The 19,427-nt window shown below is 41.5% G+C and overlaps 1 pseudogene; it reads right to left on the reverse strand.

The window, feature by feature from the left end:
• Nucleotides 1-18,855: 18,855 nt before the first annotated feature.
• On the reverse strand, nucleotides 18,856-19,164 carry LOC129625971 (DET1- and DDB1-associated protein 1-like; annotated as a pseudogene).
• Between the last annotated feature and the right edge of the window lie 263 nt (nucleotides 19,165-19,427).

Here is a 19,427-nt window from a genome sequence, read left to right on the forward strand (position 1 = left end):
CACCCATGAGGAGAGGGAGCTGGGGTATCTATATGCCAGCTTGGGTGGTATTTGCTTGAAGGCTGCTCCTGGCTGGGGATTCCTTTCGGTCCCCAGCACTTAGACGGATGCAGGGGTGGGGAGAGAGCTCTGGCCACCAGGGAAAGCCCTTAGGCAATATGCAAATGATGGCAACTAGAAGTTGGGTCAGCACTGGTATGGTTAGGGTCCAGGGGTCAGAATGAATTTACCAGCAACAGACTCTGAGCAGTACCATAAAGGGTCTCTTGGGGTGAAGGGTGGTGGTTTAAAGGAAGCCCCAGAGCATGACAAGGGCTCAGAGGACCTGGGCTATCACCAGCCCTCTGGCTTACAGATGAGAAACTGAAGTACCCAGAGGAAAAGAGGAAAAGAAACTTTTCCAAAATCGTAAAGTACTCTTAGCATGCCAAGGTGGCAAGTTGCGTTCCCTTGGGACCTTGTACAAAAGAAAAAAGCCATTTAAAAACATTTTTATTTTATGAAAGTAAGACACAATTGTTAGAGAAAATTCAGAAAAGATAGCTGGAAGGAAAATTAAGAATCATATCTATAACCCAGAGACAACTAGTGTCAATCACTTGGTCTGTATCTTTCTAGTCTTTTTTTCTAGACATATTCATATCATATCTGTATGCTGGTTTTTTTTTTTTTGCCAAATTTCAAGCACATTATACATGCAGAAACTACTGTCCTGTAATATGATATTTTTCATGTTACAGTGTATCATGTATCTCTTTCATCATCATTGAACACTCTTCTACATCAGTGTTAAAGTGCTTCCCAATATTCCACTGTTTAACATTTAAGTTGTTTGCATTTTTTCATTATTATAAACACCACTGCAGTAAATTTCCCAGAAACTAACTCTGAGCATGACCATGCTTCTTTCCTAAGAATAGATTCCTAGGACTAGAAAAACAAGGGTAACATTTTTTAAGGCTATCACTGCTGCTACTGCTGCTAAGTCGCTTCAGTCATGTCCGACTCTGTGCGACCTCATAGACGCAGCCCACCAGGCTCCCCCATCCCTGGGATTCTCCAGGCAAGAACACTGGAGTGGGTTGCCATTTCCTTCTCCAATGCATGAAAGTGAAAAGTGAAAGCGAAGTCGCTGAGTCGTGTCCATGTCTGACTCTTCGCGACCCCATGGACTGCAGCCTACCAGGCTCCTCCATCCATGGGATTTTTCCAGGCGAGAATACTGGAGTGGGGTGCCAGCTGTCACTACATATTGTCAATTTGATAAACTTTGCTAACTTTAGAAACTGTACCCAACTGCTCAGGTGAAAATTCTTGAGTCATTCTACATATAGTAATTTTGTATTTTGAGGTAGAATTTCTGTAGAGTCCCTGGAATTGGGTTTGCTGAATAAAAGGGTATAGTTATTTTCCACTTAGATAGACACTGTCAATTACCTTCTAAAAGTGTTTACCCCAACCAATTTGTTCTTATCCCCCCAAATATTATTTTTCTTTTTCTTATTTTTTTTAAACTATTAGATACTTTAATAAAGTTAAGTAGTAGTTTTTTTTTCCCCGTATAGATCAGGAATAGTTTTTAAAGTTAATTTTTAGGTATCTTGTACTTTTATTGTTTACATGAATGCAATTTTTAAAATCTGCCATATTTTCTAATTGATCATTGTTGGAAATCTAGAAAAACTATTGATTTTAGTGTATTTATTTTTAAACCACCTGCTTTCACTGAGATGATGATTATTTCTAACAGGTTTTTAATTGATTTTCTTGTTTTTTTTCCCTACATAGAAAATTATATAATGTGCAAATATTGATCGTTTTGCTTTTATTCTAATATCTACACCTCCTATTTCATTCTTTTGCCGAGTGACGCTGATAGCACCTCAGAAGAGAGTGCAAAAAGGGTAGTGATAGCAGTCTCTTGTTTTTCTCATGATTTAAGGGGAATGTTCCTGAATGTCTTCCCATTGATTATAAGGCTAACAGTCATTTGTTGTCAGTGTGAAATTTCAGGGGGCGGAGAGGAGTTTATGCTATGAAAATATCCCTCTATTATTATTTTATGAAACATTGCTATCAAAGGTAGATACTGTTTTTAAAAAATGATTTTTAGGCATTCATTGAGATTATTCTTTTTCTTTCTATATGGATAGTCTATCAAATTTAGAACAATCATTGCTTAATCTCATACTTTTTTTCTGTTAGCATTCTTAATCTCATCTCACATTGCCTCTTATTTGCTTTATTTTATTTAATATTTTTTCAGGTACATTTAGAATTGGGTTTATAGTGGTCCATTTCATGCTTTGTCTACTTTTTTACACTGAGTCTGCATAATTTGTAAAAATAATTGAATTTTAACTTCATTATGCATTGGAATTATTTAAATGGCAAGAGACTGCTATAGTATTTGAATGTTTGAGGGAATTCTACTTTGATGTTAGCATTGCAGCTCTGCCTTTTTCTTGTTTGTTAGCAATTCCTAGAACATCTTTGCTTTTCCTCTTACTCCTAATCTTTTTGAATCATTTTGTTTTACTTGAATGTTTTGTTGACATTCTGGAACTGCATTTTATGTTTTAATTCAAGTAAGTTTTTTTTTTTAAATATGTGTATATCCCATTTTCATTTATTGCCATAATAATTTCTGTTGTTTAAAAGTGTTGTTAGGCTATTGTGTCTTTTGTGCTGTGATTCACGGCAGTGTTATTTGCTTTGAGTCTTTTGCTGTATTGCTTATAATTTTAAAAGTAATTAATGACCATATAGATTCCATGCTTTGGATCTATTAATAATTGAAGACAGTTAACCCTATATTCTCTAATTCATCAGTTTTAGAAGACCTGGTCTTTCATCTCTCTCTATAAGAGTAAGAAAATATACATTTTTACTTCCTTTTATTTTTTTCCTCAGTCAATCTCAACTCCAAATCTAAACTACCAGATTTACTTATCTGTGTATCCCGAATTTTTGTTCCACTGTATTATGTGCATGCTAAGTTGCTTTAGTCACGTCTGACTTTTTGTGACTCTATGGACTGTAACTCACCAGGCTCCTCTGTCCATGGGATTTCCCAATCAAGAATTTGGAGTGGCTTGCCATTTCCTCCTCCAGGGGGTCTTCACGACCCAGAGGTGGAATGAATGCACATCTCTTACATCACTTGCATTGGCAAGAGGGTTCTTTACCACTAGCGATTCCAGTGTATTATAATGAAATTATTATTAATTCTTATATCATGTGCCTTTCTCTGCAAGGAACTGAATATCTTCATTCTGTTTTATATTTCTCATAGTTATTAAGTCAATTCCATATTTGGGATTTGAGGCTCACCACAACCCTTCCATGACACAACTTTCCTGTTCAAAAATATTTATTTATTTGAGTAGTTCTTGAGGAAAAGTTTTAAAGTAATCTCCTCCTCAAATTCTCCAATGTTTAATAACATCTTGTCTGTTTCTTTAACAGGTAACAGGTATCTTGTCTGGGCTTAGAATTCTGGGACCAAGTTCCTTTTATTCCTTCAAAGCTTTTTTGTCTTCTGGCAGCAATCTGAATGGCAGAAAAGTCAAGATTCTATTTCTTCTCCATGGATATTTACATAAATTTCTATTTATGTGTAAAATGAAAGAATTATATCAGAATTTGCCTTGCTATTGTTTTTTATTTTCCCTCTCTTTGGTGGGCTGCTTCCTGCTTCAATCTGAAGTCCTTTTTCATATTAGCAAAGGTTTCTTCTTTTATGTTTCAAATGTTTTTTCAGTTTATTCAGGTCTTTCTTTAAGAATACCAATTACCATATATGGGATCTCTGTTGTTTTTCCTATTTGGGTTTTCTTATTCTCTTGTTTTTCACCTCTACGTTCTGTATTATTTTCCTCACATCTTCCTGCAGTCTTGCTGATTTGGGTTCCTTCAATGATGAGTTTGCTTTTCATTGCTTCTTATGCCATTTTTTAAAATGCTACAATATCATTGTTCATTTTCTTAATATTTTTCTTAGTATTGCCCATTCTTTTGTTAACTGATCTGTTGTTCTAGGACCTCATTCTTCATCCTTTTTCTTTAAGAGTGTTTAATTTTTCCCCATGCTGTTGAAAATTGATTCACCCCAAATTTTCATCTGTTTTATGGGTTCAGTTTTCAGAAACATACTCTTCACATCTCTATACTGCTGTGTTTGTTTCATTCTCTTTTGTGGTGAAGTTTTTGCTTATGTCTCCTTTTTTCACCTTTGACTATGATTCTATTTAGGATTTTTATTTGTCTCAGACTAACATGGCCAACTGAGCACCAAAGAATTGATGCTTTTGAACTGTGGTGTTGGAGGAGACTCTTGAGAGTCCCTTGGACTGCAAGGAGATCCAACCAGTCCATCCTAAAGGAAATCAGTCCTGAATATTCATTGGAAGGACTGATGCTGAAGCTGAAGCTCCAATACTTTGGCCACCTGATGTGTAGAACTGACTCATTGGAAAAGACCCTGATGCTGGGAAAGATTGAAGGCTGGAGGAGAAGGGGATGACAGAGGATGAGATGGTTGGATGTCATCACCAGCTCAATGGACATGAGTTTGAGTAAGCTTTGGGAGTTGGTGATGGACAGGAAAGCCTGGCGTGCTGCAGTCCATGGGGTTGCAAAGAGTTGGACACAACCGAGTGACTGAACTGAACTGAATATGGCCAGATTTTCCTTGGTGATTCCCCACACCTCACACTCCATCCCCTATGTATTTGAGTGGCTTTGGAGTCACCTTACAAGTACCATCTAAGTGTCTACATATTTAGACGCAATTAGAGAAAAATTAAGAGGGATACAAAACCAACAGAATCTATCAATTACTTCAAGGTAGGAGTAGAGGGAGAGAAAAACTCAATTTTGTTCTTTAAAAATCTCTTTTTAAAAACAGGCAAACATTATGAATGGCAAATAAAATTTGCTTGTAAAAAGATGCTTGAGTTCACTGATATCTATTGAAATGCAAATTAAAACAACACTGAAACATCATCTCTTGGAAAAAACATTAAAATTCTATAATATCTAGTACAGTAAAAATATGGGGGAAGATGCACTATTACAAGAAATTTTTTTAAAGGCAATTTTAAAACTGTGTCATGTAACTTAAAATGCTATTTCAGGCATTTAAAACCCACACTGAAATGGGGCTATGGATAGAGTGGGTGAATTTAGTCTTAGTGTATTTTGTTTTCAGTGGAGAAATAATTCATATACTCTTAAGAATACTATGAACAAATTCAAGATCAGACTTAATTTTGCATTAAGATTGCTTTCAGTTTTTCTGGACTGATATTTCACTTACAATGCTGATATCTCTCCACTGCTTTATCATATACCAAATACATCAACATTGGGAAATAGATACATACAAAGCCTGAGGGCTACAAGATGACCTTTGAGCCCTAGTTGGTGGCTCTTGTCCTCAAACTCTACCCTGGAGAAACTGTAGAACTTAGATTTGAGGAATTAACAAAGACATACTGGGAAATTCCCTGGCAGTCCAGTGGTTAGATCTGTGCTTTTCTACTGCAGGATTTGATCCCTGACCTAACAGAAGCAGAAGATATTAAGAAGAGGTGGCAAGAATACACAGAAGAACTGTACAAAAAAGAGCTTCATGACCAAGATAATCACGATGGTGTGATCACTCACCTAGAGCCAGACATCCTGGAATGTGAAGTCAAGTGGGCTTTAGAAAGCATCACTACAAACAAAGCTAGTGGAGGTGATGGAATACCAGTTGAGCTATTTCAAATCCTGAAAGATGATGCTGTGAAAATGCTGCACTCAATATGCCAGCAAATTTGGGAAACTCAGCAGTGGCCACAGGACTGGGAAAGGTCAGTTTTCATTCCAATCCCAAAGAAAGGCAATGCCAAAGAATGCTCAAACTACCACACAATTGCACTCATCTCACATGCTAGTAAAGTAATGCTCAAAATTCTCCAAGCCAGGCTTCAGCAGTACGTGAACCGTGAAATTCTAGATGTTCAAGCTGGTTTTAGAAAAGGCAGAGGAACCAGAGATCAAATTGCCAACATCTGCTGGATCATGGAAAAAGCAAGAGAGTTCCAGAAAAGCATCTATTTCTGCTTTATTGACTATGCCAAAGCCTTTGACTGTGTGGATCACAATAAACTGTGGAAAATTCTGAAAGAGATGGGAATACCAGACCACCTGACCTGCCTCTTGAGAAACCTATATAAAAGTCAGGAAGCAACAATTAGAACTGGACATGGAACAACAGACTGGTTCCAAATAGGAAAAGGAGTATGTCAAGGCTGCATATTGTCACCCTGCTTATTTAACTTCTATGCAGAGTACATCATGAGAAACACTGGGCTGGAAGGAGCACAAGCTGGAATCAAGATTGCTGGTAGAAATATCAATAACCTCAGATATGCAGATGACACCACCCTTAGGGCAGAAAGTGAAGAGGAACTAAAGAGCCTCTTGATGAAAGTGAAAGAGGAGAGTGACAAAGTTGGCTTAAAGCTCAACACTCAGAAAACCAAGATCATGGCATCTGGTCCCATCACTTCATGGCAGATAGATGGGGAAACAGTGGAATAGTGTCAGACTTTATTTTGGGGGGCTCCAAAATCACTGTAGATGGTGATTGCAGCCATGAAATTAAAGGACGCTTACTCCTTGAAAGGAAAGTTATGACCAACCTAGATAGTATATTCAAAAGCAGAGACATTACTTTGCCAACAAAGGTCCGGCTAGTCAAGGCTATGGTTTTTCCTGTGGTCATGTATGGATGTGAGAGTTGGACTGTGAAGAAAGCTGAGCGCCGAAGAATTGGTGCTTTTGAACTGTGGTGCTGGAGAAGACTCTTGAGAGTCTCTTGGACTGCAAGGAGATCCAGCCAGTCCATTCTAAAGGAGATCAGTCCTGGGTGTTCATTGGAAGGACTGATGTTAAGGCTGAAACTCCAATACTTTGGCCACCTCATGCAAAGAGTTGACTCACTGGAAAAGACTCTGATGCTGGAAGGGATTGGGGGCAGGAGGAGAAGGGGACGACAGAGGATGAGATGTCTGGATGGGATCACCGACTCAATGGACATGAGTTTGAGTGAACTCCGGGAGTTGGTGATGGACAGGGAGGCCTGGTGTGCTGTGATTCATGGGGTCGCAAAGAGTCAGACACGACTGAGCGACTCAAGTGAAGTGAACAGAATGGCCAAAAAAGCAAAAACAAAAAAACGGTCAAAAATCCTTGAGGAGTTTGAAGTTTGCCAGGTTGCCTTGAGCTGGTGTATGTGTGGTGTGAGTGTATGTTCATAGTGTATATGTGTGGTGTGGCGTGTTATGTGCGTGATATGTAGTATGTGTGGTGTATATGTGTGTGTTGCATTTGGGGTGTGTGTGTGTGTGTGTGTGTGTGCGTGCTCATGTGTGTTGGTGGGTAGGGGATGAGGCAAGTATAGGCAATGGTGGGAAGATGGCTTAGAGCAGTGATTCTCAATCCTGGCTGCACATTAAATATTACCCAAGGAAGCTTCTAAAAATATTCACACCAGATAACAATAGGAGAATGTTGTTGTTCTTAGGAGAGTCATGCTGAAGTCTTAGAGATGAAAAGTTATGTCTGCAAGTTACTTTCAAATGGTTCAGCAAAATAAAACAAAACACTCTGTACTCCCATGAAGCGGGAAGAGAGAGAGAGGAAGGGAGAGAAAGAGACAGAGAGGGCAAAAGCAAGTGTGGCAATGTTTGGTGAATCCAGGTAAAGATCACACTAGTGTTCATTATACTATCTTTTTCAACTGTTTTATAGGTTTGACTTTTTTTTTCCCCCTAAAATACAGTGTTGAGAAAATCAATGCACATCCCCAGACCTCTGGAGATGCATATTGTAAATTTCCAGGTATTCTGATTTTATCAGTGTGTGATGAGCTGGCACTTTTAAGAACCATCCCATTGTTGGGATGAAGGAAAGCTTTTTAAAAGTCCCGCCTTTGCTGCTCCTGAAACGCCGTGATACCACCTTTGACGGTCACTTCACCATAGAAACTGGAAGCAACAGCCCAGACCTCCAGTGTCAGTGATGCCAACACAGAACAGCAAGGTGCTCTGCTGGCATCATGGAGTCATGAACTCACAGCCCCCAAAATAACTAGACAGGGACTGCCTTTCTTAGGGAAGAAAGACGGGAAACTAAATGCATCCCACCTGACTCAGAATTATGGAGACCGATGGATCCAGAATTTAAAATAAGCATTACAAAAAGACTCAAAGAAATAAAGGAAGATGGAAAGAGTGTGAAGAAAAACTAAGAAATTGTTTAAAAGAAGCGATATTAAGCATGAAAAACAGAACAGCTGGAGGAAAGAATACAAGAGATGGGATGGATCAAGCAACAATTGATAGAACCTCAAGGAGAGGTTGATAATTCATGATTTGTCATTGGACGTTTTATCATATTCTACTCTGAAATGGACAGATTAAGTAGGCTAAAAATAATCAGAAATATTTAAAAAAATCTTCTATTTGCTCCCAGTGTTTTGAAATTTCACAACGATATCCTTTTGGTGGACCCCAACATTTTTGGCATGTGGGACAAGTTTCGTGGAAGACAATTTTTCAGTGGATCAGGGCGGGGGCATAATTCAAGTGCACTGCATTTGTTGTGCACTGTATTTCTTTTTAAATTTCTGGTTAATGCCACTGCTGATCTGACAGGAGGTACCGGTCCATGGCCTGGAGGTTGGAGACCCCTGCTTTAGTCCATTTTTTTGTGCGTCTTGCTAGATACTTGTGGACTTTTTCAATCTGGAAGTTGAGATCCTTCTCTTTGGGGAGAATTGCTATTATTTTGTTACTGACATACGGTAATATTGTGATTTATAATGAGAAATATATGTTTAGTCTTTGACCCCTTTCCTGGCACAGAGCTACTAACACCCTTCAAATTTCCCGTGAGAAGAGTGTCTTGTTATGTTAATGAGGTCACTTTTGGATAGCCCTTAGGTAACCTAAGGATGGAGGCTGGTTGCCAGGGGAAACAACCATGTCATTAGAGAGTTAGAACTTTCAGTACCCCACCCTCCATCCCCCACTCTAACCTCTGAAGTTGGGGAGAGGGGCTGGAGGGTGAATCAGTCACCAATGGCAGATGATAATGAAGCCTCCAAAAAACCCCCAAAGGACCTGGTTCAGAGAGCATCCAGATTGGTGAACACATGGAGATGCGAAGACAGTGTCTGTCCTGGAGAGGGCTTACAAGCCCTGTGCCGTTCCTCCACACCTTGCCCTGCACAGCTTTTCCATCTGGCCGTTCCTGAGTTTTATCTTTTCTATAATAAACCAGCAATCTAGTAAATAAATTATTTCTCTGGGTCCTATGAGCCACTCCAGCAAATTGCTAAAACCTGAAGAGGGGGTGATTGGAATCTGATTTCTAGCCAGTGGGGTCAGAAGCACAGATGAAAAACTGGACCTGTGATTGGCCTGGGTGAGGGAGTCACATAGGATTGAACCATATACCCGTGGAATCTGATGCCTCATCCAGGTAGATGGTGTCAGAATCCAGTTGAATTGTAGGACTCCCAGCTGGGGTCTGAGAATTGCTTATTGGCGTGGGGACCTTCTCCCATATTGAAATTGCTACCAGAACCCATGTATATACTCCCCTATGCTCCTCTGGAACTCCTCTTCTTTGGATCATTTCTTACCTTTCTTGCTAATTTTCTGTATCTTTGTCTTTTTGGTCCATTTTCTGGGAGATTTCCTCATCTATATCTTCCAACCCTGCTGCTGATTTTCTTTTTTAAAAAATTTCTCCTATCTTATTTTTAACTTTAAGAGCACACTCTTGTTCTCAGAATGTTGCTTTTATCAAAAATAGAATCCTGTTCCTGTTTCATGCTTGCAACCCTTCATACCTTTGAGGAAATGAATACTTAGTAAAAAGAGGTCTTCTTCCTGAATCATATCTCTTTTTTGAAATCCCTTTGTATTGGTTTTTATTGCTGTTGTAACAAATTAACGTGACACAAATTTATTGTCTTACCATTCTGTAGGAAAAAAAAAGTTCAATATGAGATGGTTAGATAGCATCACCAACTCAATGGACATGAATTTGAGCAAACTCCAGGAGATAGTAGATGACAGAGGAGCCTGGCGTGCTACAGCCCTTGAGGTTGCAAAAAGTCAGAACTGACTGGGTGACTGAACAGCAGATTTCACTAGGCTATAATCATAGGACTGTGTTCCTTTCTGGAGACTCCATTTTCTGGGCTTTCGCAGCTTTTAGAGGCTACCACATTCCTTCCTCACAGCCCCATTTCTCATCTGCAAAGCCAGAAACTCACAACCCTCTGACTCTTTCTCTAGTTGTCACATCTCTGTCTGACCATAGCCAGGAAATGTCCTCAGCTTTCAAGGATTCATGTCATTAAATTGGGTTCATCCGGATAATCCAGGATAATCTCATCTCAAAGTAAGTTGATTATGAAACTTACTTGCCTTTGCAGCCATGTAACATATTTAGCACATTTACAGGTTCTGGGGATTCGGACATGGACATTTTGAGGGGTCATTATCCTGCCTGCCATTTTTTTAAAAAACAAGTTTGAGTTCTGATTTTCACATTAGAGGTTTTCTCAGATATCTGGTAGTCCTTAGTTATCTGAACATGTTTAATAATGGGGGACTAAGAAATGTATCAGAAGCTCTGAAAGCATGAGCTGAGCTTGTTGACTGTGAAACTCCCTGTGAGTGATTTGACTGGTCATGCATGCGTGCCCAGTCACTTCAGTCGTGTCTGACTCTCTACGACCCTATGAACTGTAGCCCACCAGGCTCCTCTGTCCATGGGATTCTCCCGGCAAGAATACTGGAATAGGTTGCCATGACCTCCTCCAGGGGATCTTCCTGACCCAGGGATCAAACCCAAGTCTCCGGCCTTGCGGGCGGATTCTTTACTGCTGAGCCACTGAGGAAGCCCCTTAACTGGACATATCCATGGGCAAACTCAATGTTAGTAGCTTTGGGACTTTCCTGATGCACTGCTCTGATTCCCAGAGAAAACTTTCGCAGTCGCCTGCCTGGAGGAAGAGAGCCTGGCCTTCACACTCTGAAGATGAGTAAGGGAGGAGTCGGGGGTTTCAAAATCCAGGGAGTGAGTGTTGACTTTGTTCTTTGTTTCCTTCAGTGTGGCTTGGTGTCCTTTGTTCAGGGACTAGACCTTCAGTCCTCTGTCTGGGTATGATCAGTCGGGGAGGGGAAGGGGCAAGGGTATTGGACTATCTCCCCAAGAGACTTTCAACCCACCATCCAGCCTCTACTTGAATCTTCTCTGCCTCTAGAGATTCCTGATAACAATTGCCGATTATTTTGGCAAGGTGGAAGGGGGTTTATATAAATTGAGTTGGTTCTTGGATTTACCCCTGCTGTCTTAGAACTCAGCTTTCTGAGTTCTCAGTTAAATATGTTTCACTTGTTCCATCTTTCAAAATTTTGTTTTTGCTTTTCCTCTTATTGGTCCTTTTTATTTTTATTTTTTATTTTTATTTTTTTTTGGGTTCCTCAAGTATACATTGTTTTTTTTGTTGTTTTTTTTTTAATTTTATTTTATTTTTAAATTTTACATAATTGTATTAGTTTTGCCAAATATTAAAATGAATCCGCCACAGGTATACATGTGTTCCCCATCCTGAACCCTCCTCCCTCCTCCCGCCCCATACCATCCCTCTGGGTCATCCCCTTTTAATCTGTGCTTTATTTGTTGTTGCTAAATCCCCTTTTGTTGTTTTCATGGAATTTCTAAAGAGAGCAGAGTGCAATGCTTGGGTTCAATTCATCAGTTCATCATTTTTAACTGGAAATTGGTACATTTTTCTATATTTGTTGTACCTATTGGGCAACATGGAGATGGGGAAGTGCCCTGGCCCACTGGGGGGCGCCTCTTCTGATTCTCATTTTTCCCCACTTTTTGGGAGTGGATCAATCAGATTGAAGAGATGTCAAGCTAAAGGAAAAGCTCATTACTATAGGCTTTCTGTGTTGAAGACTAAGGATATTCCCATCCCAACCTTATTTGTTGATGATGTTGGTCTATATTTGTGAGAATAGTCTCAAGATGACTGTCCCCATCTTCCATGATTCTGCCTTCACCTTGATAACATCTGGCATGTGTGTGTGTGTGTGTGCGCGTGCGTGCATGCATGCACATGTACGTGCATACACTCCTCATTCTTTAGAATGCTGTACCCTCAGCAGTATTCAGACTCTGGCTCAGAGAAATGTGATAGGAGCATTGCTCTTGTATGGCTCCATTACCATGGTTTCAGAATGCTGTTTATGCAGGGACCTCGGTCTCAGATTTTCTCAGGACTCACCTAGGTCTTTCTCTTCATGCCTCCTATGTGGAGATAGAGTCTTAACTTTGCATTAGTTTTACAGCCATGTGTGCTAAGTCTCTAAGTCCGACTCCTTGCGATTCTATGGACCATAGCCCACCAGGCTCCTCTGTCCATGGGATTCTCCAGGCAAGATTTCTGGAGTGGATTGCCATGCCCTCCTCCAGGGGATCTTCCCGACCTAGGGATCCAACCCAAGTCTCTTACATCTCCTGCACTGGTGGGTTCTTTACCACTAGCACCACTTCGGAAGCCCCTCAACAGCTGGGTTGCCATTTCCTCTTCCAGAGGATCTTCCCAACCCAGGAATTGAACCCAGGTCTCTTGCATTGCAGGTGGATTCTTTACCATCAGAGCCATCAGGGAAGCCCTTTACAGCCATAGGAACATCCAATACCATACATGTTTAATTAAATACAGGGCAAACCAGAATATAACACATATCTCCATCCATTTTCCAATTTAGAATAGCCTCTGGAGAATCCCAGGGACGGGGGAACCTAGTGGGCTGCTGTCTATGGGGTCGCACAGAGTCAGACACTTAGCAGCAGCAGCAGCACCAGATTCTTCAGTTCAGTTCAGTTCAGTCACTCAGTTGTGTCTGACTCTTCGCAACCCCATGAATCACAGCACGCCAGGCCTCCCTGTCCATCACCAACTCCCGGAGTTCACTCAGACTCACATCCATCGAGTCAGTGATGCCATCCAGCCATATCATCCTCTGTCGTCCCCTTCTCCTCCTGCCCCCAATCCCTCCCAGCAGCAGGGTCTTTTCCAATGAGTCAACTCTTCTCATGAGGTGGCCAAAATACTGGAGTTTCAGCTTTAGCATCATTCCTTCCAAAGAAATCCCAGGGCTGATCTCCTTCAGAATGGACTGGTTGGATCTCCTTGCAGTCCAAGGGACTCTCAAGAGTCCTCTCCAACACCACAGTTCAAAAGCATCAATTATTTGGCACGCAGCTTTCTTCACAGTCCAACTCTCACATCCATACATGACCACAGGAAAAACCATAGCCTTGACTAGCTGGACCTTTGTTGGCAAAGTAATGTCTCTGCTTTGGAATATGCTATCTAGGTTGGTCATAACTTTCCTTCCAAGGAGTAAGCATCTTTTAATTTCATGGCTGCAGTCACCATCTGCAGTGATTTTGGAGCCCAGAAAAATAAAAGTCAGCCACTGTTTCCACTGTTTCCCCATCTATTTGCCATGAAGTGATGGGACTGGATGCCATGATCTTCATTTTCTGAATGTTGAGCTTTAAGCCAACTTTTTCACTCTCCACTTTCACTTTCATCAAGAGGCTTTTTAGTTCCTCTTCACTTTCTGCCATAAGGGTGGTGTCATCTGCATATCTGAGGTTATTGATATTTCTCCTGGCAATCTTGATTCCAGCTTGTGTTTCTTCCAGCCCAGTGTTTCTCATGATGTACTCTGCATATAAGTTAAATATGACCAGATTCTTAGTCATCTTAAATATTAAAAAAAAAAAAAAAACTTTAGGGCATAGTGGAAACAGGTGTTTACTTACAAAATTTTTTGGAATAATTACACACATTTAGAATTATATATTACAAAAAATAATTTTATTTATTGCTTTATTGCTTTTTTCCATTTATTTTTAACAAAATTTATTTATTATTTATTTTTGGCTGCCCTAGGTCTCCACTGCTGCTGTTCTCTAGTTGTGATGAGCAGGGGCTACTCACTGTGGTGGTTTCTTTGGTTGCAGAGCACGGGCTCTGGAGCACATGGGCTTCAGTAGTTTAAGCTTACAGGCTTAGTTGCCCTGAGGCATGTGAGATCTTCCCTGCGGGGATCAAACCCATATCCCCTGCATTGGTAGGCGGATTCTTAACCACTGGACCACCAGGGAAGTCCTGCCACTCATATTTTAAAGAGCAGTTTTGTTCAAGGTCTTCACCAGCATCTCGGACATCAGTGTTCTTGTCATCTGTAGGGCCATTTTGGGGGAATCATCTTAAGTTTTCCACACCACATTATCTTTATTTCCATTTAAGGCATTTGAGATACATTAACGTTTGAATTTATATTTTTGCTTTCACAGAAACCTGTATCCCAAGCCGCAGTAATGCATTATGTCAGGACAGGTTTGGGTTGTTTAATTTGTCCTGGTGGTGTTTGTGCATGACTTCCACAGACAACCATTTCCTGTATTGATTTTAAAGCAAGCTTTAAGAGGCTTGTTTACAAAGACATCGGACGCCTGCAATTGTGAGGTGATACCTCCAGCAATAATTACTAAATCTGTGTCAAATTTCTTTGCCTTCCTTATTGACTGACTCTGTCAGGTGCCATCTCTAATCATCCCAAACCAGCATTGATTGAGGTCATTTCAGGTCGTTTTTTCCTCCCCAGACAGGATTTTTGTTCGAAACAAAGAAATTGAGAGTGACTTCCCATAATATGAGAGATTTTGTAAGGACTAAAATTTAGGGCAATTCTTTTCTGAGAGTTAATTTTTAGAAATATATAATACTTTAAATTCATACTGAATTGGTCTTATTACTAATTACCAGTCCTCTTTCATCATGATCTCCTTATTTCTGGTTCTACACTTTGATCCAACAATCAGCAGGCTTTGAGTACAGTTGTTTTTAAATATCATTTACACACTGATGACTTTCAGTTTTATACCTTCTGACATCTCCCTTGATCTCAGCTTATATATTCACCTGGCAACCTAACACTTTCAATTGATGTCTAGTAAGCATCTCCAATGTAAACCATCCAAAGCAGAATACCAAAGTACTGATTGATCCCCTCACTCCCTACTTTAGAATCTGTTTCTCCTTCGTGCGTGCATGCTCAGTCACTCACTTGTGTCCGACTCTTTGCAACTGCATGGACTGGAGCCTGCCAGGGTCCTCTGTCCGTGAAATTTTCCAGGCAACAATACTGGAGTAGATTGCCATTTCCTCCTTGTTTCCAGGGGTTCTTCCTGACCCAGGGATCGAAACCCACATCTCTTGCAGTTCCTGCAACAGCAAGGCAGATTCTTTACTGCTAAGCCACCTCACTCCTCCTTATTTCAGTTAATGACTTCATGCATTTTTCTGCTCAGGTTCAAACACCAAAAAGTTATTCTTTATTCTGTTCTTTCCCTCATCAACCCCCAGTACCCAATTCATCCCAAATTCGATTAACACTTCCTTCAAAATCCACTCATTCTCATCTTCAAACCTTTTTATGTGCTATTTCCTCTTTCTGCAACATGTCCCTTTGGTCATGCAAAGGACTCATTTCATTCAGGTATCTGATGAAAGAGATGTTTAGATGTCCTCTTCCCAAAAGCAACCCACTGACATCTTACTTTCAACTTTTCTGTATCCTTCTATTTCAGATTTATCTCTTGTTAAAGAACATATGAGTTTTATACTTTTTAATATGGTTTATCTTTGTATTAATTTTGACCCTTTTGACTATTTATATTTAGTGTAATTAAGAATGTATTTAAGTTTAAATCTACCATTTTACTGTGTAATTTCTATTTTCCTCTATCCTTTATTTTTTTCTGTTGAAGTTTGTGTTTTTGTGGCCTCTTTTGTCACCTCAGTAATTATACATACTTTTACTATTCCTTTAAAGGCTACCATAGAGACTACAACAAGTGTCCTTGACTTATCAAAGTCCAACATTAATGTGTATTTTTATTTTCTTCCCAGTCAATGCAAGGGTCTTAGAACACTTTAGCAGTGTTTACCTCCTCCCAACCTGGTTGCGAGATTTAAATGGAATAGGGTATGTAACCATAGGGACCAAATTTTGCTCAATCTTTCTCTCCTCTTATTGAGGGAGAGGCTTCCTATCCTGTCTTCACCCTTTGGTTCTATGAGCTGTCAATCATTGCAGCTTTTTTCCCCCTGGACCAGAACTGGAGAATAGAGCCCATTGGGCCAAGCAGAAATCTTCCTAGGAGTTTTCAAATTGGAGTTAAAGGAAGAGGTGTAGCATCTTTCAGATGGGAGAGTGCGGGAGGTGTGAGGCAGGGAGTTGGTGATGTCCAGGCGGCCCAGGAAGTCAGTGTGGAAGAATGAAGCCTAGAGAGCACTCTGGAGGCATTTCTCCTTGGTTTCTGGTTATTTCTGCAGCAGCTGTAGCTCGTGCTGTATTAAACAAACACACATATCACTTCTTCTATCTTGCCCAAGCTAGATTACCATAGATTTCTGACTCATCTCTAAAGTCACCTAATTCAGTGATCAGACACCGAAGGACCCTTAGATGAGGTCATTTTGCTCCTTCATCATTTCTCTCTTCAGAGCCTTTATCACTCCAGTTGTATATCATTGTCTTCTCTGTAATTCTTACTTTCCCATCAGATCTGAGTTTGTGTGCAGAGAAATTTAGTCATTTGACTTGGTCTTCCTGGTGAGCTATCTTGGGGTTCAATTGGTGTTTTAGGATGTGTTGATTAACTCACAAGGATCAGGCAACAACAGTTGAGCATCAGAGTCCTTGCTAAGGGAGTGAGGGTACTTAGAAAGCTCCAGTATGGTTGCCAGGACTTCTGCCAACTCCCAAGGAGGGTTAAATTTGGACTTCTGTGAATTTCAATGGCTAATTTCATTTCCACTCAGTTCCACCAAACCCAAGTTTCTGGAAGTGCGTCCTGAGAATCCACATATGTATCAAGCAACTGGGAGATTTTAGCATGACCAAAACTTGAGAATCTCTGGACTGAGTCTTTTATGCAACTCTGAGTTAACAGTCTTACTTCTTCAGATTTCTGAGCAGAGCAGTTTGGGAAAAGTTATGACCAAAACAAGCCAGTGAGCTTAGTTTCTTATGCTAATGGTTCCAGAGGCCTCATAATTACATGACAACACGAGTGTCCCATAATTAGCGTCTGCTGTTCTGTTCCTGGGGGTCAATTGTTCTGCAACAATAGCCATGCTCAGCCCAGGACAGCCCGCATCCCGCTCAGCTGCTCCCCTCCACATTCCATTCTCATGAGAGAAGAGCCCCGAGTTCTCAGGGCTTTAACCCTCTCCTGCCAGGACCCAGGGACCAGAGCCAAGCTGGGAGGGGTTCACGATCTGATGCTGAGCACCTAAGGGAAGTGGAAGAAAGATTCCGAGAAATGACTGAGTGTTTGGAGCAGCCAGCACTTTGCATCTAAGACTGTGTTTCTCACTCTGATCTAAGCAAGCATTAACTTTGGGGATGGAGGCGTAGGAATCCTCCCGGTGACTCTGATTATATTAGGATTTGGGACATATCAGCTCAATCCTTACCTCTTTCAGGCTGAAGAGTTGGCTAAGAGGGCAGGAAAACTTATCCCTGACACGTTTCTGTCACTCAGACTCCCAAAACAGGCTTTCTCCTCCTCGGTGGGATGACGAGTGACCAAGCAGCAGAGTGGTGTGGTGACAAGAACACCACTGAATCTGACCTGGAAACCTGTGTCAAATCCTGGCTATCAGCCATCAGCTATGTGACTCTAGGAAGCTTGTTTCATCTCTGAGTTGCTGATTCCTTACCTATAAAATGAGGATAAGCATGCTTGTGTTCATGCTAAGTCATTTCTGTCATGTCTGACTCTTTGGGACCCTGTGGATTGTAGCCCGCCAGGCTCCCCTGTCCACGGGATTCTCCAGGCAAGACTACTAGAGTGGGTTGCCATGCCCTCCTCCAGAGGATCTTCCTGACCCAGGGATCGAACCTGCATCTTTTATGTTTCCTTGCACTGGCATACGGGTTTTTTACCACACGTGCCACCTGGGAAGCGAGGATAAGCATACCCACCTTTATTACTTGGATATTTCTTTCCCCCTCTTCTGTTTCTCTCTCTCTCTCTTTTTTTTTTTTTTAAGGAAAGATCCTTTTATTGGGGTGGACATGGAGCACGCAATAGTCCATGATAAAATGACTTAAGAGAAAGATCCGGAAGTGCTGAGTCCTCCCCCTTACTCAGTCTTAGAGCAAGGTCTCCGCACAGAATAGGTCCCAGTGGAACTTGAGACAGGGCAAAGTCTTTAAGGCCTGGACTGGTAGGAGAGGGCTGGGAGAAGGGCCCCCCACCTTTGCCGGCCAGCCGCATTAGTGTTCCGGCTCTAGACACTCACAGACACGCTCCAGTTTTCCAGAGGAGAACTAGGGGGGCAAGAGAAGGAAGGAGAACTGGACGGGGGTGGGGGTGGGGAGGTGAGTAACAATATATATATATATATTTTTTTTAAGCATCTACCGACATGACACTACTGGGTCTGACGTCCCCTGTAACCATTACTTGGTACATTTTAACAGCATAAATAAAAACTCAAGGAAAATAAATACATTGGCTTCTATGAGGTTGGAGGCGGTGTGGAAGGGGCGTGGTGGGCCGCTGGAGGGGGTGGGGTGGAGCTGCGGGTCGGGTTGGGGTGCGGGTGGGGGCGGCTACCACAAGGCAGGTGGGCGAGGAGCAGACAGGACAGGAGGCGCCTGTGGGGGAGCGTGAGTCTTAAGTGTCCTCGTGCACGTCGGGGCTGTCGTCCGTGCGACCTTGAGGGGGCTCGGGGTGCCGAGCTCTCCCCCCCCAGGGCCACTAGCTCCAGGTCTCTCTTCCTGGCGGCATTCTTTCTGTCCCATTGCTGATGTAGGAAGCGCAAAAGAATGTTTTTTCTGTCACGATGATCTGTTCAGACGGGTACTCCCGAGTGGGCAGGGAGACCGAGGGACGTCCGTTCGAGGCTTTGCACCCAGAGTCGGCATGAAATCTACTAAAATTGCTTTTGTTGTAAACAGGCAGTGCTTTCAGAAAATCTACCATCTTGTTTCCTCAGCCGCGGCCACCACAGCCACCTTCTTGCCCCCAGTTTTTACCCCACCTTCTACCCCCCCATTTTTACAATATTCTTGGCATTATGAGTTTAGCACCCAAGGTTCTGACCAATGGATGGTACTTGGGTATCTACAAAAACCACGTGGGGAGCTTTTATAGACTGAAGACCTGACCAGTTGAGCTGGAATCCTGGCAAGGGCATGATTAACTCGGGAATGAGTGTTTGGGGAGAGCTCTGAAGGTCCTCCTGA

Source organism: Bubalus kerabau, chromosome 13 (genome assembly GCF_029407905.1).
Source record: "Bubalus kerabau isolate K-KA32 ecotype Philippines breed swamp buffalo chromosome 13, PCC_UOA_SB_1v2, whole genome shotgun sequence".
Taxonomy (NCBI): Eukaryota; Metazoa; Chordata; class Mammalia; order Artiodactyla; family Bovidae; genus Bubalus; species Bubalus kerabau.